At 40.3% G+C, this 26,937-nt stretch overlaps 1 pseudogene; it reads left to right on the forward strand.

Moving 5' to 3' along the window:
• Positions 1-426: 426 nt before the first annotated feature.
• Positions 427-2,044, forward strand: LOC139926011 (E3 ubiquitin/ISG15 ligase TRIM25-like; annotated as a pseudogene).
• Positions 2,045-26,937: the final 24,893 nt, after the last annotated feature.

Consider the following 26,937-nt stretch of genomic DNA (forward strand, 5'->3'; position numbering starts at 1 on the left):
ATCTTTGCAGTGTTAGTTTCAACAGCGTATTGTGAGCAAAAAGTGTTTTTTACATTAAACTATTCTATTTTTATTTGTCATAATCTTCACTTCATATTGTAAACAAGGGCTAAACAGACACTGCCTCTTACAAACCACTCCCCTTCCTAGAATAAAGCAATGCCTGATATCCCCTTCCTCTTCTTCCTGCTCTCAAATACAGCCAGTTCCACTCTGTCCAGATATTTCCTGTTCCCTCCCCTTTCACACATCTGCCAGTTTAAAGATGGGTGTAAACATGTTGTGAAGTGCAAGAGCTGACATTCACTGCAAATCAGCAAATGAAAACGAAGCAAAGGAACAGATTTTTGGTTTGGATTACAGCATAACCTTTATCCTTTGAGAGCAAATGAAACAATCTTACAGTCACTGTTACTGAGAAGTGAAATGGCGCAGCAAGGAATTCAGCTGGACGGGGCAAAATTCTGCTGTTCGATCTGTCTGGATCTACTGAAGGATCCGGTGACTATTCCCTGTGGCCACAGCTACTGCATGAGCTGTATTAAAAGCTGCTGGGATGAAGAGGATCAGAAGAAAGTCCACAGCTGCCCCCAGTGCAGACAGACCTTCACACCAAGGCCTGTCCTGGTGAAAGACACCATGTTAGCAGAGTTGGTGGAGGAACTGAAGAAGACAGGACTCCATGCTGCTCCTCCTGATCGCTGCTATGCCGGACCTGGAGATGTGGCCTGTGATGTCTGCACTGGGCGAAAGCTGAAAGCCCTCAAGTCCTGTCTGGTGTGTGTGGCCTCTTATTGCGAGCAGCACCTCCAGCCTCACTATGATGCAGCTTCATTAAAGAAACACAAGCTGGTCGACCCCTCCAAGAAGCTTCAGGAGAACATCTGCTCTCGTCATGACGAGGTGATGAAGATTTTCTGCTGTACCGATCAGCAGTGTATCTGTTATCTCTGCTCCATGGATGAACATAAAGGCCACGACACAGTCTCAGCTGCAGCAGAAAGGACCGAGAGGCAGAAAGAGCTCGGGGTGAGTCGGCAACAAATCCAGCAGAGAATCCAGGACAGAGAGAAAGACGTGAAGGTGCTTCAACGGGAGGTGAAGGCTATGAATCTCTCTGCTGATAAAGCGGTGGAGGACAGAGAGAAGATCTTCACTGAGCTGGTCCGTCTCATTGAGAAAAGAAGCTCTGAGGTGAAGGAGCAGATCAGATCCCGGCAGAAAGCGGAAGCGAGTCGGGCCGAAGAACTTCAGGAGAAGCTGAAGCAGGAGATCGCTGAGCTGAGGAGGAAAGACGCTGAGCTGGAGCGGCTCTTGCACACAGAGGATCACACCCATTTTCTACACAGTTACTCCTCGCTGTCACGTCTCAGTGAATCTACAGACTTACCCAGCACCAATACCCGTCCTCTGCAGTACTTTGAGGGTGTGACTGCAGCTGTGTCAGAGGCCAGAGATAAACTACAGGGCATTCTTACAGAGGAATGGCCTAAGATCTCATGGACAGTGACTGAAGTGGATGTTTTACTGCCACAACCAGAGCCCAAGACCAGAGCTGAATTCTTACAATATTCACGTCAAATCACACTGGATCCAATCACAGTGCACACACATCTGTCATTATCTGAGGAGAACAGAAAAGCAACATGTATGAGAAAACAACAGTTACATTCTAGTCATCCAGAAAGATTCATTAAATGCTGTCAGGTCCTGAGTAGAGAGGGTCTGACTGGACATTGTTACCGGGAGGTGGAGCGGAGCAGGTGAATGTGGATTTGGATACAATGACAAGTCTTGGGCATTACAATATTTCAGCGATAGTTATCAGTTCAGACATAACAATATCAAAACTCCCATCCCGGGCCCTCAGTCCTCCAGAGTAGGAGTGTATCTGGATCACAGTGCAGGTATTCTGTCCTTCTACAGCGTCTCTGAAACCATGACTCTCCTCCACAGAGTCCAGACCACATTCACTCAGCCTCTCTATCCTGGATTTTGGCTCGGTTATGTTGGAGATACTGTTGAGTTGTGTAAGCTCAAGTAGACTGTAGTTATTAAAGCAGCAATGTGTGAGATTCAGATTTTTTTTTTTGTCTCAATTTGTGCTCATTCCTGTGGAGTTTCTGCACTGCACTTCCCAGAGATCACCTGTCAATCAAACAGTGTGGGCGGACCTTGGATTGAGTTTCTGTAGGTGGCTATGGATTGTTGATGTTTATATATCTATGTGACTATTGTACAGAGTCTTGGTATGTCTTTTCTAAACTATATATTGTATTATTGTATGTATTCTACATTATAAGCAAATGTAAACCTAATGAAAAAAAGATTGATTGTTTCTGCACAGGTGTAGTCACGTTCTGTAAGGAATGGTCTGCCCCTCTGTTGAAGATAAATCAGTGGAAAGAATGTGTTTCTTCCTTTTTCAACTAGTTTATTCTTCACCTCCATCTCCTTTCTAAGTTTTCAAAAGTGTGTGGTAGTGCCACTTATCTAATACAATTACTGATAAAAGCACCTTTCTTTTACTTTTTTCAGTAATTACCAGTCATTCTAATACTACAACTAGTTATTACACCTATTTTACTTGGATATTACTTTGTTTTTTCTGGTCATTACTGTGTAATTAATGGCCTGTAATTTAAAGACTTACCGATGCTAATTGAAAATCAGCCAGGATCATCTTAAACTGAGGGGGTATATGAGTGGTGTGTCATTTCCTTTATTTCTTCTTCACATTTTCTGTGTTATCATAGATAATACATTGAGTTATGTACACATGGCCAGTTCCTCTTTGCAATGTCAATATCATCCCAGCATCTTGCTTAGCATCAAATAAAAAAAGAAAGAAATAGCACATAAAACAGGGACCTTAATAAAAAGATTTATAAAAAAAAAAAAACAGGGACCTTGAGAAAAAACGTCTACATTTAAGTTCTTACTGTTACTACCAGTCTCTATGGATTTCTGTGTCTGATAATGGAGATGATAAATCCCCTCACACAATCATCTCAACTGATATAATGGCCTATTAGGCACTGTTTTCGCCATTAAAAGGGTACTTTGTCCTTTGATGAAAAAGCCTTGGCCACTATTGTCAGGTCAAAGGTCATTCTAGCTTATAGACTCCCCTTCCCTTCATAACTTATTGGAAAAGTAAGCCAGGGGAGTGTGATCATTGATTCAGACAGTACACATACCACCAATTAAATAATTCCTTGTCTTCAAAGCCATTGCAAAATCAATAGTAATTGGTAACAAAACACCATAAATTTATGGCCTGCAGCTTGCTCTCTGCCTCTCTTCTGAACCCTTCACCAGTACAGAGACCAGGGTTGTATCTGTGCTATATATATAGATATAGATATATAATGTAGAAATATTACTTGGGGACTGGATGCAGTCACTAGATTGTTCCTCTTCTGAGGTTATGTCTGCAGACAATAACCTTTACTGGATATTATACCAAGATCAGCACATGAAGATATTGAACCACTCCTTTAAATAAGAAGATTAAAAATAAAAATAAGTTGAAAAGAAACATCTTTTATTACTTGTTTTTATTTATCTACTTATTTATTACTGCCTCTTTAGGAGGCAACTTGTATTGCCTGGATGTTCATGTGGTTAGGCACACATTTTTATGTAAAATGCTCTCTGTTTTTAGTTGTATCTCTGTTTGTTTTGTTTCTATTTTTTACTTATTGTTCGCCCAGGAACAACTTGCATTGGCTGGACACTTGTGGTGCACTTGTTTCTCGCCTGTGGATGCAGTGTGCTCGTGGGGTGGCTGCGTCTCGGCACTTTCATGGTGCTTTCCCCTGCCACGAAAGCACCATGAAAGCACCATGAAAATATGCCGTGGGCTTGGCATTTTGTTTGGTTTGTACACTCGCCATGAATCTACTATAGATCTGCTGCTGGCCGGTGTCACCACAACCAGAGCAGGTTGTGGTGCTGAGTGTCTCTGGCTCAGTGAGTTGTCGGTTGTCGGTGGTGTGCCACCATCACCTGGGGGCTATTGGTCGGGCGCAGATGTGCGGGGTGTGGTGGGCCAAAGGGACAACCATCCCTCAGAACTGTCTAGCACACAACCAGTGCCATGAGTATGACTCAAGATAGGCTGAAACATTAGTATGTGTTTTTGGCAATGTTGATTCTCACACCAATTACTCCAACCTATGACATGGACTGTAGCAACAAGCTGTACACAATATGACACACGTTGACTATTTGTTACATTATCACCATTTTGTTTTTGCAGGACTTAGAAGCCATAAAAAAGCACAAGCAGCAGGTGCAAGGGCTCTTGTCAAATTATTGTAATTGTATCCGATCACAGTTGAACCATGTTTCTATTTCTCATTATCACCTCTTGGAGAGTGTTTTTTCTGGGTGTAAAACCATTATCTCCAGCTATTTATATCTAGTTAATGGTTTAATTTCAATTTCAATTCAAGGGCATCTAGGGAAGCATTGGTTGCACAACTAATAAGTGCAATCTCTCTAAAATTTGACATACCATTGTTAGATCCTGTTGGGCTGCAGGATGGTCTAGTGGCTAGTGAGGTCATCCTCACTACTCCATCTGCATCCTCACTCCCATCCAGAGGGTAAAAAAAATAATTTCCCCCATTATGGCCAGTCGTCCTTTCTGTTGACCCCTATGAAAGACTCATAAAAGACCTTTTTCCTCCTCAAATGAAGAAAATAAAAAGGCAAAATAGGTAAATTAAGTAAAAAGGCTGTACAGTGACCCTCCATGTTTGTTTTTGTTGACAATGTCACTTCTCCACACCTGCTTTGCATAGTGCATGCAAAAAATGTGACCTGATCCCAATGTAGACAGAATGCAGACAATGAAAATGCATATACCATGGTGTAAATAGGATCAAAGTTTTAAGTATGGATCTAAGAAGAATACAAACTATGACACATAAAATGTGTGGGCCAACTGTACCAAGAACCACTGAGGAATTTAGAGGGAATAATATGCAAGGGGCAAAATGAGAATTTCATGCTTAATGATATCTTTTAGGATGATAAGTAGGGATGGGTACCGAAACCTGGTACCACTTAGGTACCACTTAGCCCCAAAGGGACGCTAGATGGCTGTCCCATTACTAGCATCCCAATGGTGGCTCTACAAAACACAGCTTTCGGGAAATTCATTTAGCATTGCCTTCCAAACGCCTGCTCCTTGGTGGCTCAAACTTACATTTAGTGTCCTTGGCCTTACTATCATGTCCACACCACCATAAAAGTTCCAATAAAGTCCTTGATAAAACCCCCAAAACCTATGGATGGGGCATCTGTCTAGCAGGACCAGTGAAACTGTCATGGAGACCGGAAAGTGAGAAGGCCAATTCCAGGAGTCTGGAGATGAAAGAGCGCCCTTGGGGAATAATGTGGTGGCTGAGTAAGGACAAGAGGTCGCATTTAGATATTTGGCTGGCCGGAGGAGTCAGATGGCGGATCTATTAGCAGGAAATCGTTGAGCAGGTGCAATACAGACGGCAGTCTAGCGTTGTTTAACAGTATCCAGCATAGCGCATCCAAAAAAACAATGAAAATGCAAGAACTGCTCCTACAACCAAAAGTGACAGCGAAGTAGAATTTGGACTCCCATTTTATGCCAGCATCAGAGATGTCAACTTTGGAGAGCCATGCGCCCTGACCTGCTAGCTTGATCAAACGGTTTGTGTTATCTACTGATGTGTAATGCAGAGAGAAAGGTTCAGGGGGAATGAGACTGTTGATGCTAGCTATTGGGCCATGATGAAGAGCTGATAGATCGAATATCAGACACTTATTGCCTGAATAAGTCCAGGTAGCTATGCCGATTGGGCTTGTGCGGAAGACAGGAAAGGGAGGAGAATCAAAGAGGCTGATTAAATATACTTTATTGATTTATTTCTCTAGTAGCTGAGCAACTATCTCAGGCTCTCTCGGGGCAGACTGAAGATTTTTTGAAATGCGCAATTCTGAACAGTAAAGTTGGAAGGGGGGGCTTGGATGAGGGGCGTGGTACTGCTTTACTGGAAGGGGAGGCAGGTCAAAGCTTGGCAGCCTCCTGCTAGCATGGATGTCTAGAATGGACCAATTTAGGCGGATATTGGACTGGGATACATAGAGGACTGCCTTGCTGGAAAAAGCTTGCTGAAAATAGCTATTGGTAAAAAATGTTCCTTCCGTACTTCAGATTCAGATCGCCGATGAGAACCGGATAGCCATCCAGTTCCAAGCGGCGATCAGGCTAACGGGAGCAGACGCCGAAAGTGACTACAAACTCGCCTATATAGACATGTCTCTGGTAAGACGAGGATTGGAGGATTTTGACACAGCAGATATGTCCTGGCAACCTGTAATCTTCTTATTACACTTGGGGGACGGCAGGATGATACTAATTAGATTGATATCTCTACCCTGAAGAATTTGAGATCTTAACCTGCGGGAGATATTGGCAGATAGTGGAATGTATGGCCTACCGAGGGCAGGAGTGGGAACAGCCAAAGCCAGGGAATTCTGAGGAGCAGGCTGCTTGGCTTGAGCTGGGGAAGCGGCTAGTTGGACCGGGAAGGCAGCCGGTTGGAGTGGAGGAAACACTTGTGAAAACTGAAGCTGAGCTAGAACAGAGGAAGGCACAGTTTTCAAGCACTTTTAAGCACGCATCTATGGTGCCGAGGGATCCGGCGCCATAGAGACCGCATGGTAGTCAGCAGGGAATCCTCAATGCCTGGGGAACCGGCTGAGGGTCCCAGCGGGGCAGATCGGGCAGATGAGGCTGCCAACGTGAATGAGCCATCTTTGTGGCGTTTTGCTGGAGCACGGGCTGGAGAAGATTTCCGGCTGATATGCAACCAACAGGGAATTTAGATCATGACATGTCCCTTACTAGTCGGAGTGTATAGCGCATATTTGCGCGTTGCCCAGCCTCTCAGTCAGCACCCTCTCCACTGTAGCCACTTCACACATCAGGACTCTCCTCATCAGGCATCAGGAACCTCCTCCACCAGCCAGGTCAGCCTACAACAGGGCACAGACAGAAACAATACAGATAGACACACTACAGGGGAATGTCTCTTTCAGACAGAAAGTCAGAGAAGTTGGTGAGTAGGGCAGAGAGACATTCTGCGCCCACTGGCCAAAAGCAAGGCACACACAAAACAGTTCTTATAGGGAGAAACAGCCTAAATAAATGGTGAAAGTTGTCAGGTCTGGGATAAACTTCAAATTAAATATGTACATGTGTCATTATATATATTGAAAAACTTTTTTTGACGGGATTTTGGTCAGAATAGATCAGGGTGATGGAAAATGATGGGAAAATAGGGTTCAGGTTGAAAATGGACAGAGTTATGCTTTAAATCTCAAAACTCTGACCGTGATTGGTTTTGTTCTTTCTCTTTTGACAGGCACTTTCCCAGAATGATGGACACACACACGCTCAATCTCAATCTGCCTTTTTCAGAGATTGTTTTTCTGACCTTTTACTTGGATTCACTCCATCTCTGGTGCTGTCTCAGGAATTCCTTAAAAAATTTAATTATGACACGGCTGATTCTCTTAGTATTGAATTTTTTCTGTCAATGAAAGAGAGCTTGAACTAATTGCAGTCATATCCTTCCCCAACCCATTACCCCGGATAACTTGAATTAGACAAATCTTCAAGATCCTTTTGACTGAACTGTAGGCTTGCTTTCGTAAACTTTCCCTGTTATTTCATATAATCTTTTGTTTGAGAAGTCTATGAGCATTTGGATAAAATCTCATAGCTTTTTCCTTGTTGTTGTAGTAGAAAGGACTCTTATTGACATGTTTGGTCACATATCTGGGCAATGTCCATCAAATCGTGACCCTTTTACCCACCTTAGGTACAATGATTTAGGCCAGAGAAGCACTGATGTTGTGTGACAAAAGGTTTGTTTCAATGAGAACTTCTTCAGAGAACAATGGTTACAGTGTAATATTCCGGGGTTACTGCATGGTACAGTCATTTGAGACCCCCAAGGGCCAAGTTTGCATCTCTTATGTGGGAAAGATAAAGATGGTCAAAAGGGTCAATTGGTAGATTGAGGCTCATTTGAATAGGCTAAATGAGGTTAAAGTGCCTCTAGCCAATCTGTTGGTTTGTCATGATGATTGCCAAACATTTGGCCACCACCCACCTAGAGTGTTTTGGATGTAGGACAGATCTTGGACTGATGTGTGTGTAGGATGATAATTCTGTCCAAAGTATCCTGAAATGTAAATAATAAATAACCTCCAAATTTGTGATTTCTATCACAGTGGGCATTGGATCTCAGAAATATTGCAGTATATTCCCGTATTCCCAACAGCATCTTTGTACTGTTTATCAAACATGTTATTACTTTTGCATACCATCTAATTCCAACACCCCATGGAATTACACTTTTGACAACACAGTAAAAATGCATGAGTTTCCCTGTCATCACCAAAACTGTTGTCTGTTAGGAGCAGGCTATGAGGCCAGACAAATAACACAAACCTCATTAATCTCTCTAATTAAGACACCTCAATGAAGCCCAGTTGCTCATCATTTAAACTAATTACAGTGCTAATTACAACATTATTAAAGCAGCATAATTGCTTTCCAAAAAAAATGACGTACACTGAGCCCCCCCAAAAAACACAAAGTGTTAATTCTTGTGGCAAAGCAGGTCTGCATTATTTACTTACAAATGAATAATCCATTACAAAGAGGGAGGTGAATAAATTCCCCACAACTGAGCAAAATAAAGCAAAGCAAATTATTTAAATATTAATTTCTTGTGAAAATTTGGTGAATACGGACACATCTAAAAAAAAGAAATAAGCTACAAGAAATACAAATTCCATTTGTTGGCTAAATAAATGGTGTGTAAATTCTCACTGAGGGAACAACAGTGTCAGAAGTTATGACCATAATTCATGCATGTTAGAGTTGGGTATGGATGTGTTTTTTCACACATCCATACCCATCCATGTAAAAGGCAAATTACAGAAATCTGTCAAGCAACATCTTCAAGACTTATAACTGTTTGGATCTTGTGATACAAAAGAGTTCAAATACTTATTTCTAAGTAGAATTTCTTTGAGACAAAGTGTCTTAAACATTTACCTGGCTCCATTCTGTTGAGGGCAGAAGACGAGTTAAAAAAAAAAAAAAGGAGGAATAAATCACACAGCCATTGATGAGTGACTGATATCACTGCATAAAATGGCGGCACAATAAATTATCCTGCCATGAAACCACACAAACAGACTGAGATAATTAATGTAAATTATTATCGCGGGCGAAGTCTTCTCGGTACATGAATAATACGAACTATCAGGAAGGCCTCTTCCGCTGCATTAATTACAGAAGATGACAAGTGAGCTGACAAGCGGCAAGCTCATTATCGGAGCGCGTTCAAAACTTTGCAATTTGCGTTGTGCGAGGGGAAGGAAGGAAGCGTGGATGGGAAGGAGAGAAAGACAGACTGATACAGACTCTTGGTTAAATTAATCTCGACTCTCACTGGAAGTGCATGGCCCCCACCCCCTTTTTCTAATTTTGGCATTATGAACAGGTTTGGCGATATCGCTCGTTCTATGTCAAACTAATCAGGGTTTTTCCTTTCTACCCCTCTCTTCCCTGTGGTGTGTTTGAGCGAGCAGAGTGTCATTTTCGAGGGATAAGGTCTCACACCGTGCCCTCCGTCACATGCACTATTGTACAAGGTTGCTTTTAATAAGGTCCCTTAATCATCACATGGCAGTCTAGCCCGACACGCGCCGTTGTCACGCTCTCATGAAGGAGAGCCATTAAGACATGCCTAGGTTCATCAAAGTGAGGGGGGTTCAGGGTGAAAAACACGGGGGGGTTTGTGTGTGTGGGGTGGGGAGGTGAAGGTGGGAGGGATGTGAGGGTATGAACATTACAAGAAATGGAGACCTATATGTCTGTGAACCTCCCACCAATCAGGTGAGTCTAGACTGCAGAGTGTATAGTCATGTGAGTGTCGGCATGTTTAATTTTGTTATCTGTCATGAATACAACAATGGTCCCAAAACACAAAATCATTTAAAAATGGCTTAAAGAGGCCATCCTTCAACTGTATGACCCCAGTTCCAACTCTATGTTGACAAGTATCTGCCTTCTTTACGTGTCTTTTAGCAAGACACTGGTCTGTCCATTAGTTTTTCTTGTAATGGAGAAAGTAAGGCATCCAATTTCAGTAATCACATTACTGTTATTGATCTAACAGATCAAGGTCGTTACTTGCGTTACATTCTTTAGCCTCTTTATTGGCGGTAATTAGAAAGATTCTCGTCCTACCTTCAAGGCTCTATCTTTATTAAAATCCTTAAAGGTCCCATATGGTGTAAAACAGGATTTCCCTTGCCTCTGTGATTATAAAGGAGTTGGATGTGCTATCTAAACATGGTGAAAGTATCAAAACGCACGGTCGCCAACTAAATCCACACAATCCATATTAGAAAAGCGAGTCTCTAAACGAGCCGTTTCCATAACTTTGTGGCATCACAAAGGTTCGGTCATTATCATTTTTGTAAGAAATAATAGACTAACCGCTTTTTTCAAAGCGGTTGAGCAGCTGTCATTGTTTATTACCGGAGAGTTTTCCCTACCTGTAGCTGCTGGGCTGTGGTGTCTCATGTTTCACTCTTGTAAACGGTTAGCCAATCAGAACAGAGGGATCATTAATATTAATGAGCCTTAAAGACACAGCGACAGAAACAGCCTGTTCTTGGTAAGGCTCAGAGAGATGCTGGAAAATGTATATGTATATGTGTAAAAATGGATTGAGAGTGTTTTTGGTACATGACACCACACAAACAGCTTTGAATGGACCTCAAGACAGAAAATAAAACACTGGAAAGTGCAGAATATGGGACCTTTAAAAGAAAGATTTTGTCATTATTTAGAATACTTCTGCTGGTAATGTGGGTTTAGGTCTATAATATTTATTGACGCAAAGAACACAAGTAAGCCCAGCATAATCGGTTTAGGGTGTAATGCAAAAGTAATGTAACCAGTAGTGTAACTAATGACTTTTCTTGGGGAGTAATAAGTTAAAATAATTCATTACTTTTAAGAAGTCGTGTGTAATTTATTACATTTTTCCACAAATTTAAAATGGGTGAGAATTCTGTTACACACGTTTGTATGATGTTGATACAGGATTCCACAGATATCCTTTAATTTATTTGAAGCCTTGCATGCACTCTTGTTTGTGTCCCTTTTCAGGGAGGTTTACAGCAAAGGTAGTTTCCATGGAGATAATGCCTAAGGTCAAGGCATTACTGAATTTGGTTATTGATAAATCAGGCTAATAATTATTGACCTTTGCTTTCATTTGATTTTCCAGAGGTTAATTCCTTCCAGAGGTATGAAGTGGTGACAGGCAACCAAAATTAATCTCAGTGAAATGAAAGCAAGATGTTCTATGTCATTCATATTTGTGAAAGACCAACCTTTCCAACAAAAAAAAATAGGTAAAGAGAATGTTCTGGCAATGCCATGGAGACCATTTTTAACCCTTTGAAATAAGAGGCAATTTTATGCACATTTTGTAGCTCTCTGAATCAGATGCTTTCAGTTTAACGATGACATCAAGTATATGTGCTATAAAATATGCCTCTCTCTCACATACAATAGACCAACCTGGGGCCAGATGCTTGAAACTCTGTGTAGATTCAAGACAAAAAATTGTGTATGCACAAAATTGAAAACATGTGTATGCACTGAAGTCTTTTTTTCAGATTTATAAAACCTTGTTTAAGTGGTGTTTAGGCATTGTTCCGTTGTAAAACTGTGCATGCATGCACAAGCCTAATTAGCCATGAATGGGTGTCAGCACACCCCTGTTGGATATAAATGCCAATCCTCATCATGGGCCAGAAAGTCAGACTCATTCTCTCCTTAGTCTTGCATTGGCAACATCCTCTAAGAGCGCCATTGTATCATTACGCACAGCCATTATGTACCGCTATATATTGTGAGCTATTGATTGATCACACAGTAGGTCTAATTTAAGATCCGATTACTCTTTTTCCCACATTACTGTACGATTTGGCTGACAATGTGGAAACCTATTTACTCGCACTAGAAAAAAGTATGTTATTATACGCAACTCTACTGAGACCTAATATGCTACTATGTTGTGCTGAAAAGATTAAGGCTCCACATAAAATGTTGCCCAAATTCCTTCTGTTTGCCACATTGCTATATCACACTCAGCTCAGCTGAATAAAAGTCTGTGTACATATGGAGATAAGCACATTCTCACGGCGCGTTGTTTTTTATAAATACCAATTTCTGTGTGGAAAGTGGCATATGCATTCTTTTTGTGTGTACGTATCAATTATATGTACATCTAGATCCTGGTTTTATGTTGCATGCTATTATGTTTTACATTCTGGGCTGCTTTAACGCCAGCTCATCTGGTTCATGGGAGGGAACATCTAGACTTGGTCTTTGTGTAGACACTGTGCATCACGGCCTGCTCCATTTGTCTCAGTGCGATTACTTACAGTCTCCTGGGCCTGCCAACAAATCTACTCCTACATACATTTCTCATCCTTTCTCAGTGTTTGGGTTGTGAAATCATGATTTGTGTTGTCTTCATACTAAATATGAACACATCAGAGCAGCATATTTAACCTTACTTAGGTTTACAAGACAAATGCTTGTGACATAGGTAGCCTCGTAAGATTCTTCAGAAGACAGTGCTACAGTTGTTTGGATTACGGGAAAGGTTTCAAGTGGCAAGCAAGAAGATATTTGTCAATGTGTGGTTCAGTTGAAAAACAGACTTAAACTTGGATTGCAGCATCCTATATATGACACTAACTATCGCTCTGTAAATAATGAAAACCAGGCAGTCCTTGTGATGTTTAGAACAGAATTTAAAAACGCACAAGGAAGATGAAAAGAAGCACTTCAAAATGCTTTTTACTGCTAGTTCTTTTAGGTTTAGCTTAATCCACACACTTTATAACACACAGATGACATGCCCCCCACAGCTAGTTCAATTTATAAACTGAATTAGCATTGCTATGCTAATGCTAATGCTATTTATTTATTCACTGTCTATATTAGGATGCTCCCACCAATGCATGTGCATACAAGTCAAGGTTGTGGTTTCAGTTATTGTTTATTGTTATTTTGTTACTGGCAGAAATTGATGACAATAAAGCACTATGATTATTATTATGAGTGATTATTGATTTTTGTTTTCCTCAACTACTGACAATGACAGCTGCTAATTCACTAGTATCAACAGAGATTTTATAAGAGTAGTAAAACCCAAATTGTGGGCCAAAATCAGCTTTCTCTTTTGTTCCCAGATATTTGACAGTAAATACCAATTATGTGCATTGTACAAATAGGCCAAGTTCGAGGTATATTAATGAAACAAGAGTTAGACAGGAAGCAAGTATATTCTCAACATTTTTTAAATAATTTAAAATGATGAAAATGGAAGATGCTCGGTAGCAGCTGAGAATTCCTCAAAGCCATTAAATCTATGCAAATGAAGTGGAGGTAGCAGGCAGGCAAATTTTAATGAACATGTCCTTTGTACGTTTGGGTGGTAGTGGTTGGGTGGGATGCAGAGACAGTATGGAACAGCAGAGAGACCTGACAAAACATTCCTTAGAAACCTTTGATTGCTGTCAGAGATTATGAAAATTCCTTTGCAAATACATTCCTCAGTGTTTATTAACCCTAATCTTAACCCTATTCAACACATGGTCTACTGCAATAACCCATAACCATATTACGTCCCACAATTTTCAACGAGTTAACAGAATAATCAATCAGTAAAATAAAAACAAATTCTGAGATTAAAGAAATTTGCCAAAAATGTAAGTAAGGATTTAATATCAGAGCTTAAATGATCAACAAGGTCTTGTAGCATCAGTTGGATTGCAATCAAATGGTAACAAGAGCAAAATGTGTAGGGAGACAGGCGGCAAATTGAATAGCCAACTGTAATTAGAGCACAGCTGTGGATCCACCAGAGAGGCCCTTGAGTCTTTACATAGCACTGATTTATATTTCTGACAGAGAATGACTAATTTGGTATCATCTGTGCTGGTGTACATGTATGATGTAGCACAAGAACAGACTGTCGAGTGTGAGTAACTGTGTGTAAGGAGAAGTGCTGAGATTGGCAGGAGGGCATGTGTGTATATATGTGTCTGAGCAACCAGATTGGTGTGTGTGTGTGTGTGTGTGTGTGTGTTGATAATGCTGACAAACACACACACACACACACACACACAAATAGTTACAGCTGTTGTAAAGATGATTAAGGCAGTGGTTCTCAACGTGGGATCCGGGGACCACCAGGGGTCCTTGAGGGGGTTCCAGGGGGTCCCCAGCAAATTGGTGAATTGTTAAACTTCATCATTATTTCAGTTAACAGTTAGAGAATGTAGAAGAATGACTGTTTTGATCATAGTTTCTCTGTTATCTCTCCACCTACAATACAGATAGTCATGGAATTCTGGACAAAATCATATCTAACAATAAGAGACAAAATCTAATCAAATGGGCCCTAATTTGTACTAAATTAGGGGTCCTTGATATGAAAAAGGTTGAGAATCACTGGACTAAGGTATAGATCTAAAGTATAGGGTATAGCGTATAGGGAGAGAAACGGTGACCAAAATGCATAGTGAATTCTGACTAAAGCTTGCAGATAGTATATTAGAGAATAAAGAGATTATTCAGATTTGTAACAGTGGAAATAAGGTCTGATTCATACTGACTGCATGCTAAGTTATCACAGTAATGGGCTGACAGTAAAGCAAACATCACTGGTTCATTATGGGATAACAATAATAAACAGACTTCTGACCCTTCAACATTATCGACTGGTTATTGTGTGTGTGTGTGTGTGTGTGTGTGTGTTCATTTTTTGTATTAATTATGTATTAAATTAAATCCATAAAGTAATATTACACTGAGGTTTCTGTAAATGTCTTCTATATATTGCCATTTAGTGCAATAAGGTAGGAGTAATACTTTTTTCCTTTTCTCTTTTCTAAACAATGGTGTAAAACTATCTTAGGCCGTGGTTACACTGTGCTTTCAATGCAACTTCAGCAATCAGAACTGATCGGATCAGGTCGCATTGAAGCGTCCACACATGACACTTATATGTGAGCTCTGTGGTCAGATACATGAATGGATTTGTTTTTCTCGTGCAATATTATAATCAAGAAGCAAGACTGAGGGCTGATTATCAAATCCAAGAACTCCAAGTCGACACTTGTGTCCTTGTGGAGAACGTTCTTCCCACGTTGTCTTGGAGAGAACGATCTTCTGATGAAAGTAAGCACAGAGAAGCTTCCTTACAGTTTCAGATGGACTGTGTGCTTCACGTTGCGGCGCGTAATTACTTTAGACACACAGCTGTTCATTTTCCCACCTGTTAACTGACTCTGTACTGCAGACTGCAGCGCTGCTCAATGAATCTTGGGGCTTTCAATTCGTTCTCGTCGGTCAAGTCACCATCCGATGCATCCTCGATATTTTGAGGTTGACAAGGAAACTTACGGGTTTTCTATCCGTCCTCCGTCCTGTCATTCTTTTGTTTTGGAATCGTGCTTCGGCCATTAAATATTAAGTAAAACGCGCCATGAGGGACACAGGAACACACAAGAACACATATTGATAATCAGCCAAGCTCTCCTTTTGTTCTTGTTTTGTTAGGTGTATGCTTTATGCACAAATCATATTCCTCATCACTCTTATGGTCCCAGTGGAGACACCGAGAAACAACTTTTGTATGAGGAAACGTACTTTCAACTTTGTATGCTCACTTCACCTTAGCGCCTCTGTGTCCGTGCGTAAAAGGGTGGCCGTAGCTCACGTCAATGGGGGCATGATAAATTAATGACCCTAACCCCCAACCACCCCTCCAGCCTGCCCCCCACCCACCCACCCCCCATGTATGCCAGTGAGAAAAGGTGAAAATGGTGTCCACTTTGTGCTCTTGTCACATAATCCAATTCGTGGTGGAGGAACGTAATGCTCCCATAATTCATGTTCACAACACGTAATGTTTCAGTTTCAGTGTTGCTCATTTCATGAAATGTTAGCATGCTAGCTACAAACTAAGCTAACCCTATCTAACACCACTGAAAAGGTAATTCTGCATGTAATTTTCTTGCTTTCATGCCAAGCTTAAGTTCATCCAGCTAACAAGCTAGTTAGCATCCCACAACAACTCTGCGCCATTCACTCTCAACACTTATCAGAACTAGACTCATCTACACCACCTTACACTTACACCAAAGTTCACAACATTACACTCAATCAATTCTAACAACAACATTGGGACAGCTGACCCTTCTGACTTGAAACATTCTGCTCAGCAGTTCATGAACCAAATTGTAGGCTACCAACAATCCAACATGATCTCATAAAAGTTGTGAAATAAGCACAAACACTGAAAGGCGATTTATGTGCTGTGGACACAACTTGGACACAGCATTTTCAGCAAAAGTCTGGCTAATGGTTAAGTTTAGGCAACTAAAACAACTTGGTTAAAGGATAAGGCTGGTGTTTTTTAATGCATTGCTTACCGTCAACAAATCCTATAAAAATAACAAAATCAGCAATGATTTGAAGATGAAGTCTCGTCCATGTAGCCGGTGCCCAATGCAGCCATGTCCCAGCAGCCATAGAACTCCATTGTATTAAAAAAACGATTAAAAACACGTCAAAGAGCCATGCCGTTGCTCTGGGCAGCATATTTCATCATCACGATGCACCGGGCCAGCCGACTTTTTCCTCAAACAACTTAATAAGCCGGCTGTAAAGACGTTTGCGATCTCAGGAAAGTAGTTCCATAGCACCGAAAATAGTCCCCGGCGTAATGAAGAATTTGTTCCCATTTGAATTTGATTGAACTACAATAGCTTGACTTTTCGTGGTAACAGTTAGCGATTTTTAAAATTGAAACTATGTCTTTGTGAGCTGTATTTCAAGGTTTTTAGCTTACAATTGGAGCCAATGACTTCCGGGTTGACGGCTAAAAACGGTACATGGGAAGTCAGAAAGTAACGGGAGTAAAGCAAACGCATTGTTGATTTTGTTATTTTCATAGGATTTGTTGACGGTAAGCAATGTATTAAAAAACACCAGCCTTATCCTTTAAGGTTAGAAAAAGGCTTTGGTTGACACAAAATTCATGCACATCATACATACGTAAACACATCAGCTGGATCAGACAGTTTCAACTTCATTCCGCTCATATCTTATATACAGGGTTCGTACAGGTGCTGGAAATCCTTGAAAACACTTGAATTTTAATGTGGTGTTTTCAAGGTTTGAAAAGTGCTTGGATTTTGAATACAGTGCTTGAAACTGCTTGAAATTGTAACGTTAATTGCATTACTTTCACAATAAATCACTATCTGACTGAATAGTTCGATTTTTAGATAAACAAATAAAATAAGTCGGAGAGAGAGAGCCTAATCGCTTTTGCCTTTCGCACAAAATGAAGACGACTCCGCTCGAGCCTCGCTTGCCACTCTGCGCATGTGGGTCAGTCTTTTTTGATGTGTGCCTTCTGATGGGACAGTGAAGTGAGTGGGAGGCTAACAGACGACATGTCGGGAGGTCGCCGTTTCAATGAGTGTTGGCTTGAAAACGAAAAATACAAATGATAGTCGATTTTCGGGAGGGATCGAGGGTGATACAATATGGTAGTACCAGTATTGCATGTCAATTACGGCACGTTCATTTATGGAATATGCAACGTAACAGCTAACATTACCTTTAAATGACATAGCTAATAATGTTAATGGTAACGTAGTTTGGAAATGTAAACTAAGTTACAGACTCCGCTTCATTTCCCCCCTTGTTGTCCTGTCATCATCTCTTACTACTATACTACAATCCAATACAACTGTTCTGCCATAAAGTTTACTTTGATGCCTATAATGTTCAGTTTTTTTGACACTGTCATAGAGGTGTTAATTCAATTATATGTTTATCATTGAGCAGGGATGCAAACTAGTCACCTTTAGGTGACAGTCGCCTTTTTGATCCCAAAATAGGACACTTAAGGTGAATGATTTCTGAGTAGTTTTGTGTCTGCCCTGGTATCTGTCACCTTTTTCACTCTCCATGAGTTTGCATCCCTGATTGAGGTCATAGTTCGTGGTGGTGTTGTACTCCATAATGCTCCATATTATCTTTCAGTAGACCCTCCTGCCTCCTAATTGCCCACTTCTTTTTAAATCCCTCTCCCCTCGTTCGTAATGCAGCTCCAGGCCAACCTGAGATCACCCCAATCATCATATTAGCACTTATTTTATTTCGTGAGACGTATTCTCACCAACTGATTGGTTACAGCTCCAAACCTTTAAATCAGATATTATATTCCTATAAGAAACACACCTTCACAAAAGAGCATTACAAACTTAAGAACCGGCTAACCCAAATATATCATTCTAAATTTAATGCAAGAGCCAGGGGAGTAGCAATACTTGTTAAGAAAAACATCCTGTTTATTTCCACTAATACCATCTCTGGTATTAATGGTCGCTACATAATCGTTACAGCATTGCTGTCACGAGACATCATTTTGGTTGTTTATAGCACAGTAACATCTGATTTAATGTGATGAAGAAGTGAAATAATCATTTTGAGTATATATATGTATATAAATATGTAATTTACCACAGCTGTAAGGTGCTGGAAAAGCTTGAAAATGCACCTTGAAAATGCTTGAAAAGTGCTTGAATTTGACTTTGGAAAAGGTGTAGGAACCCTGTATATAACCCAAAATGATGAATGCGGACCTGGCTTCAATTAGAGTCAGTCTTACAGGTAAAGCTGTCTTTCCAGGCTAGTTGATAAACTCCCAGATTAACAGCAGTCCATTATCGTTAGTTATTATAGAAGGCTATCCTTAATGGCATTCCAATTCTTCCACAGCAGATTGAGCAATTGACTCACCTTTATTTAATTTAGACAGTTGGACGTTTAGAGGGAAATTGTTGGAGAAGTTGACAACAATGTTATTTTCTTTTTTTATTATTAACTTTTCCTTTGCTTTTGACAATTTATTTTTTAAAGGAGTGAATTTGTATTAGACCGTGTGGCAGTTTCTTTTTGAGAATTTGTTTTTTTCAGCAATCTCTTGCTGAATTTGTAATTTATTGGACACAAGTTATCTCGTTGAGACAAAATTCATGCAAATCATACTTAAACACATCCGCTGGATCAGACAGTTTCAACTTCATTCCGCTCATATCTCATATAACCCAAAACCAAATGAACACCTCCACAACCCCCCATCCTGTTCAGGGGCCTGCGAGTGTCACCCGCTTGCATGATTCATAACCACAGCGAAATTGTTCAATGTTAACGGCATGCACACTACATAATGGGTTCATCAATCATGACTCCGAGGAGTACTGCAACACCTACCCCCATCACTTCCCAAGTAAAATGCCAGGCCAGGGGGGCTGCGCTGGGGACTATCAACTGAAATCCTCAATTTTGTACTGAGGGAGAGTGGATGACAAGCTCCCCTAGTTATCCAAGTCTCACATATGACACCGGAGCTACAGTGCGGAAACGCTCCGGAGGTCAAACAGGTTAGAAGGAGAAATGTCCAAAAAATGACAAAGAAAAAGACAGGGAGCAAGACAGACAGGACGTTTAGACTCTGTATTGTTATTATTACTAATATTAGATATTAGGTAATGGTACACAGTGCATTTTAGACTGGAAATCCACAAAGATATCCCTCATCTGCAATTCTTGGGAGTCTGTCTTTGCATGTTCATAGTAAAGACCGGTCAGTATCTGTGGAAATATTCAAAGGATGTTGTGACAATATCACATTGATTAACGAAAAAACTGTATTTGATAGCCAGAAGATAGAATAAATTAATAATCCCTGATAGGCTCTTCTTCTACTACTAGAATAGTAGTTTATAGAGAACAGTTTTATTAGCATATGTATTATTGAGAAAAGAGAAGAGAAAAAGAGCAATTCTTGCTGCACATCTGAGTGCAGTTAGCCTTTCATGCAATTGTATGAAGTTTGTGACTGTGATATCTATTTCTATATGAGACTAGAGTAAAAGAGAGTAGAGTCATGTATGGCACCCACCCACACACACACACACACACACACACACACACACACACACACACACACACAAAGCTTTTATTTCCCACAGGCCAGCATAGGTCTTTGCTGACAGAGTAAAGAGCAGATCAGGGAGCCGAAGACACTCACATTTGGCTTTTTGTAGTCAACATTTACTGAAAGGTCACCAAATGCCTTGTGACAATATGCGTTCACATGCCTTCCTCCTCAAATGCCCTCGCTTCTTCCTGGTGACCGTACCCCATGCTCAGCATGCTGTCAGGTCATGGCCTCTCTCAAAGTCTGCGACATTGTGAAATGAGGTAAATAATTGAATTGTGTCTATGTTGTAAGTAAAATATTCTTGATGCTGTATGACATCAAATCATCAGAAAATTAAAAGTTGTACTTTACATTGTTTTTATTCTAATGTACAAGACTGAAATACACGAATGATGTCTATGTCTATGTTACATGTAAGACTATGAAACCAAACCCCTTAATTTTATCCCTGAAATGTCCTTAATTTCTCATTACATAAACATTAATTATCCATTAAAAATAACATGGCTTTAAAAAAGTAAGGTTAGTATCATGGGTTTATAAGGGATTTATTCATGGGTTGATGACATTAGAAATTAAGGGATTTTTCTATGAAGGTAAATATGTTGGAAAATGCGAGAGCTTGTAGACTTGATGTGAAAACTTGTAAAATACGATGTGAGAACTTGTAAAATACAATGTGAGGACTTGAAGAAAAAAAATGAATGTGAAGTCACAGAAAAAATATTCACAAATGTGTAGATTGATATTTACATGAATACAATGACAGCTGCAAACTTGTAATCCAACATTTACTCATATTTATTTATTTTACTTGAGTCCATTTTCCAGTACAACCACAACTCCGTGATTACAACCTCTCGAATCGGTCACTGCAACTTCACAAATGTGTTCTCTTGCATCACAAAGTGACGAATCTGCGCACCTTGACTTTTGCAACACTTCTTGCGATAAATGTGTTGCAAAACTCACTTGTAGCTGTGAGAGAGCGCTCCCCCTCACCCCCCTCCCCGCGGGGGAGGGGGGTGAGGGTGGGGTGGGGTGGTGTACCAATCAGAAATCGGAAGACGAAGCGCTCTTTTGCTCTGCTCCATGTGCTGTCCTCAGGACGTCCAGAGCCATTGAGAGAATGGCTCTGGACGTCCCACCCCACCCTCACGCCCCTCCGCCGCGGGGAGGGGGGTGAGGGGGGGCGCTCTCTTACAGCTACAAGTGAGTTTTGCAACACATTTATCGCAAGAAGTGTTGCAAAAGTCAAGGCGCGCAGTTTCGTCACTTTGTGATGCAAGAGAACACATTTGTGAAGTTGCAGTGACCGATTTGAGAGGTTGTAATCACGGAGTTGTGGTTGTACTGGAAAATGGACTCAAGTAAAATAAATAAATATAAGTAAATGTTGGATTACAAGTTTGCAGCTGTCATTGTATTCATGTAAATATCAATCTACACATTTGTGAATATTTTTTCTGTGACTTCACATTCATTTTTTTTCTTCAAGTTCTCACATCGTATTTTACAAGTTCTCACATCAAGTCTACAAGCTCTTGCATTTTGCAACATATTTACCTTCATATTTTTCATGCCTTTTGTGTACGTTTATAGGTTATTAATGAGTTATTAATGGAAAGTTCCTGTCTCCCTGAATGTTTCATTAAATTAGAAAGAAAGCAGTCAAACATTAAGGCGTGTTTAGGTGGTTTTGATGGGGTCTCCTCCATTAATAACCTCCTCCCATAACTCATTTTAAGGGGATTTTGCATGAATTAAGGGGTGAATTAATGTAAATGTAAGGTTATTTTAAGGGATTGCTGGTTCGTAGACATATGGTAAAGGCAATGCATGTGTACATCGTGGATCTGAAATGGTGAACAGGGCTTCTGAGTGACCCATGACATAGAAAACTGTAATAGCATGATGGAGTCTTTAGATTCTGGACCAGCAGAATCTAAAGCTGTCCTTCCCCTTTTCCCCCCATTCGCTCTCCTTTTCCTACCTGGCTCTCCAGTCCCCTAACCCCACCCACCACCAGCACCACCTCGTTCAAAACCCATCTGTGGCCTGTCATCATAGCAGCGGGGTGGAAGGAGGACAATCGCGAGGTGGTGGTATACCTCTCACTGCCAGACCTTCGCCTGAATCTCTGCTTTCGAGGCCTTCTTCCCTCCTCTCCCTCTCCTTTTCCCAATGGCCAACGAGTCCCCCCTGCGCCTAATGTGAGCTGACACATCGTAATAACAGTAAGAAGCCTTTCCTGTCCTGTGTCATGCACTGAGAGATTGGATCTCCCTTTGCGAGGCTGAGGTAATTTTCTCTTGCTGGAATACATTTGCGGGTGGTGAGTGTCAGGTTCAACCAGGTTCACACGGGGAGAAAGAAATCAACATCCCTCTCCGACAGACTCGACTCCCCGGAAAATGTTGTGAATAATGTAATGGTCGTCTGAGCAGGAGGTATAATGTCCTCTTTCCTGTCCTTTCCTGTACTTTTTATTTTGATGAACACCAATAAGGCTCGAGTTAAACAAATTTGGCAGCTGTCAAAGCCTGCGCTCCTTACTGTTCCAGTGTAAACACTTCTAAAGCGAAGTTTACCACTCTCAGTTATCAGCTATCACTGTTGTCAAAGACCATGCATCTACCAAAACATACATTTATAACACACCCATGTGGTTTTGAAATGTATGGGGTTTAAACAGGTTTTAAGGGCCCTATGGTCAGGAAACACACTCAGTACATAAATGACGAAACTTTTGTTTCAAATAAGAAAACACCAAAATTGAACTTACATATATTTTTCTCCAGAATTAAATTGCAGAAGCTTGTCTATCCTGTTCCTGTAATCCTGTTCAACACATCACACAACTGCTCCAGCTACTTAAATCTGTAGATGCTTTGAAGCCCCGGTGTCAAACTCACTAATTGCTGGGAGGAGCTGACCTTTCCCTGCATCACATTTGTCTTCAATCAAACACATGCTTGCCCACAGCTGAATATCATATACTGAGTGGGTAATGGGACGCTGGAATTTCAAGATGTCTTGACAACAGTATTGTCTCAATGTTACAATTAGTGTTACAGTTATATATTGATTAGCAGGCTAGCCTACTGCATACATTTTGGGATAGTATAATGCAAGCAAAGCTTTGGTTAGAAATGTCTTATCTTTATGGTCCTAATCCACAAGAGTCACTATTACATTAAAAAAGAGAGAGAAACTGAAAATTGAGTATAATGACTATTCACTAAGGGAATTAACTTTTTTTCCCCCCAAGAAATCACTATTTTGTATGTGTTAGTGTATTGCCTTGTGGCTAACAGTGTCAATTAATTTGACACGTGTGTGGCTGTACAAGTTTGTGTCAATGCTACCCTCTTGTGACCAGAAAGGGAATGAGAGTGCCAAGAGAGGAAAGAGACTTCAGTGCTATTGAGTAAATGTATGTGATCCAATCTTCTTCTTCTGTTGATTTTTGTCAGCATGTCCGAATTTTCTAAACACTATTACCCTGAACTTTCTGACAAAATGTTTGTGCGCTGTTTTGGTGTTTTTTAAGCTTTGAATTCAATTTATTTGACTGTATTTAGTCCAACAGTATTTAGTCCAGTCCAAATCTGCAACATGATGCCAAAGCACTACTCTAGAAATAGAAATAGTCTTTAGCTGGCTGATACCTCTTGAAGGGTACTTGAGCTCAGATGGGACCATCCCAGTCATTCCAAAGTCTGGACAGAAGATCATTATTCCAATTTCCCTGTCCTCTGTCCGGGACTGCACTTATGCGTGTCTCCATACAAAAATCTAAAAGGTTTATTGTTGAAACAGCATGAGAACAATTTCCCTCTGGTGCATGTTCAAACCTATCCAGAGCATTTGAGAAAGCTCACTGTTGAAGTCAAGAGGTAAGGAATTGCAATTCATAAGTGTGAAGCCCTGGAATTCATTGGGATTTTAATGACATATATCAGGCATTTTGATCTGCCATGTTCTGATGGTTTCAGTAGTGTTCAATCAAAATGGACTGTCTATACCCTTTTATCAGAGGTGTGACCAAGTCAACTTTGATCAAGTCCCAAGTCAGTCTCAAGGCTTGAGGCACAAGTCTCAAGTCAAATCTCAAGTCTAAATGTAGATTAGCAAGTCAAGTCCAAGTCAAGTCCATGTCATTAATGTCAAGTCTCAAGTCTAAAAGTAGAACAGCAAGTCAAGACAGAACAAATCAAGAGTCCAGTATCAATTTAATATCTTAAACAAAACTAGGACTTTTCAATGCAATATGGTTTTATAGGATAAAAACTTGGTAAGAGCATCATGAGTTTGATTTCTACAATCAGTTTCAACAGTACCATACAAATTCAGAAAACAGAATTTAAATTCAGTCGTCTGGTGGAACAAATCTCATCACTCATCACAAAGTACAAGTCAAGTCAAGTCTCAAGTCTTCTCTTCATGCATCAAGTCAAGTCTCAAGCAATTTATACCGTGACTTGAGTCTGTCTCAAGTCCAAGTCATGTGACTCGAGTCCCCACCTCTGCCTTGTATGCTTGTCCAACACTTCAATACCTATGTTGGTGGCCAGTTCAGAATTATAACTTAATTATAACATTTGACTAGTCAAGAGAGGAATTTTGTATAGTGCCAAAGAATTGGTTTTAGATCATCGTGTGGGATGATGATTAACCGTCTTTTTGAACCTACTGTATTAGCGTTTTGGGTTATTAACAATGGCCAGCTCCCCCTATGAAAAGGCCTAATTGATGAATGACATCAGCCTTAATCCTTGGCACAGTGGGATGTGTCAAAAAGGGTTGCTAAAAACCTCTCTGATAGACAAAACCTCTGAATTCTCCAATCAATCACAGAAAAAAGGGATTCAGCTTCTGCGCATATTCAGGCTCACAGTGTGGAAAAAATCGGAATAGCTTTTAATATGTTACAACCAAGCAGGATGGATACTAATTTATGTGTCACAATGAAGATGTTAAACCAGGGTCTCACAAATGGAATGGTAAATAAAAACCTTTCAAATATCTGCATAAAACAGTTGTGATATTAGGCTAGGTATGGGCAACATAATCAACTAAGAGGATTCAACTTTTGCCCCGATCACTTTACTTGACAGGTACATTTACAACTAAAGCGTAGAACACTGTTAAAGCCTTGCCTTGTTCAGACTAAACGCTTGCCGTCTGGTCAGGAAACTGGTCAGACTACACGACGGGACAAAGATGGATGTCATACATGAAGAAGAGGGATCACACACTACTTGATTTATCATTCAAAAACTGTACCCATTAGTTCAGAGCAGTTCACTGTAAATACAGTTACAAAATAGCTGTTCTATCACTTCTTGTGACACCATTACAAGAATAACATTGATGAGGAATTTTGGATGAAACTTATTTCATATAATTTGAAATTGCATACTTATGTGGAGTGATCCAGGCACATTGCCATTTTATAACATTTTATATTAGATTTATTCCTCCAAATGAAATTGTGTAACAATTTATGAGGAGTTTAACAAGTGCAGTTGGGAATCTTGCTGATATCAACTATCTACGTGAGCGGGCGTTGTTGTTAACGTGACTTCTCTTCCACTTCATTTTCTTTTTCTTCTCCCTGTATCTGAACCCCCACTTGATCTTGATCATTCAATATTTCTAAAATATAGAGGATCTAGTCTGTAAAAGTGTTATTTTGTCAACCACTATCCATTAAGAAGGTTTCATAATTTCAATTAATTTTTCATTATCAATCATTTTGTATGAGTCCAGACTCTTTGCAGATGTCAAGTAATGACAGACATACTACATGCGCCAATTACATGACAACATGTCTGACTCCGTGTTGGACACACCTATCAAGTGTCTAGAGTGAACGAAGACATGTTGTGGCATCCATCTTCCTTAAACACAAGGGCCACGACAAGGTGGAAAAAGAAATTATTATTAATGGTGAAGATACATTTATACAATACTTATTCTTTGTGTTACATTGTCCTTCTCCTCAGCTGCTCCCTGCTTCACATTGAGTTTTCATATTTAAAAATGCTGGGGATAAGTGTTTGTCTTTTGGGTTTTGTGAGTCTTTACATATACAATTATTCATTAATCTTAGTTAAGATCAGGGTTGAACCCCACACTGTGATGTGAAGCTCGATGGTCCCACACTGCAGGCTCTGTCACTGAGACAAATGGCCCCAGGATGTTTACTTGTCTTGTATCTCAGGTGCAGTCAAGTGCATCCTCTACTAGTTAAGATCAGCTCTCTACAGTATTTGTTTGTGAAAATGCTGTCAATGTCAAGGATGAATATTGTTAATAAACCCTTCAGTTTCTCAGCTGGATCATGTATGTCCTATCATTAGATCTTTATGACATACATGTTCATGGCCTACATTGATGAAAAGGCTCTCTTAGGCCTAAACCCATAAAATGTATACATCAGCAACATCTTGTGGCTGTGAGCGGCATTGCCTTGTATGACTGGGGCTGAATATGTAAGGGCTTCTCAACCTTTTTCATATCAAGGACCCCTAATTTAGTCCACATTAGGGCCACGGACCCCCATTTGATGAGATTTTGCCTCTCGTACTCAAATCTGAGAATATTTTTATTGTTAGATATGATTTTGTCCAGAATTCCATGACTATCTGTATTAGATAACAGAGAAACTATGATCAAAACAGTCATTCTTCCACATTCTCTAATTGTGTTCACTTCTTGTAAATTAAATAATGGTGAA

Source organism: Centroberyx gerrardi, chromosome 2, assembly GCF_048128805.1.
Source record: "Centroberyx gerrardi isolate f3 chromosome 2, fCenGer3.hap1.cur.20231027, whole genome shotgun sequence".
Lineage (NCBI taxonomy): Eukaryota > Metazoa > Chordata > Actinopteri > Beryciformes > Berycidae > Centroberyx > Centroberyx gerrardi.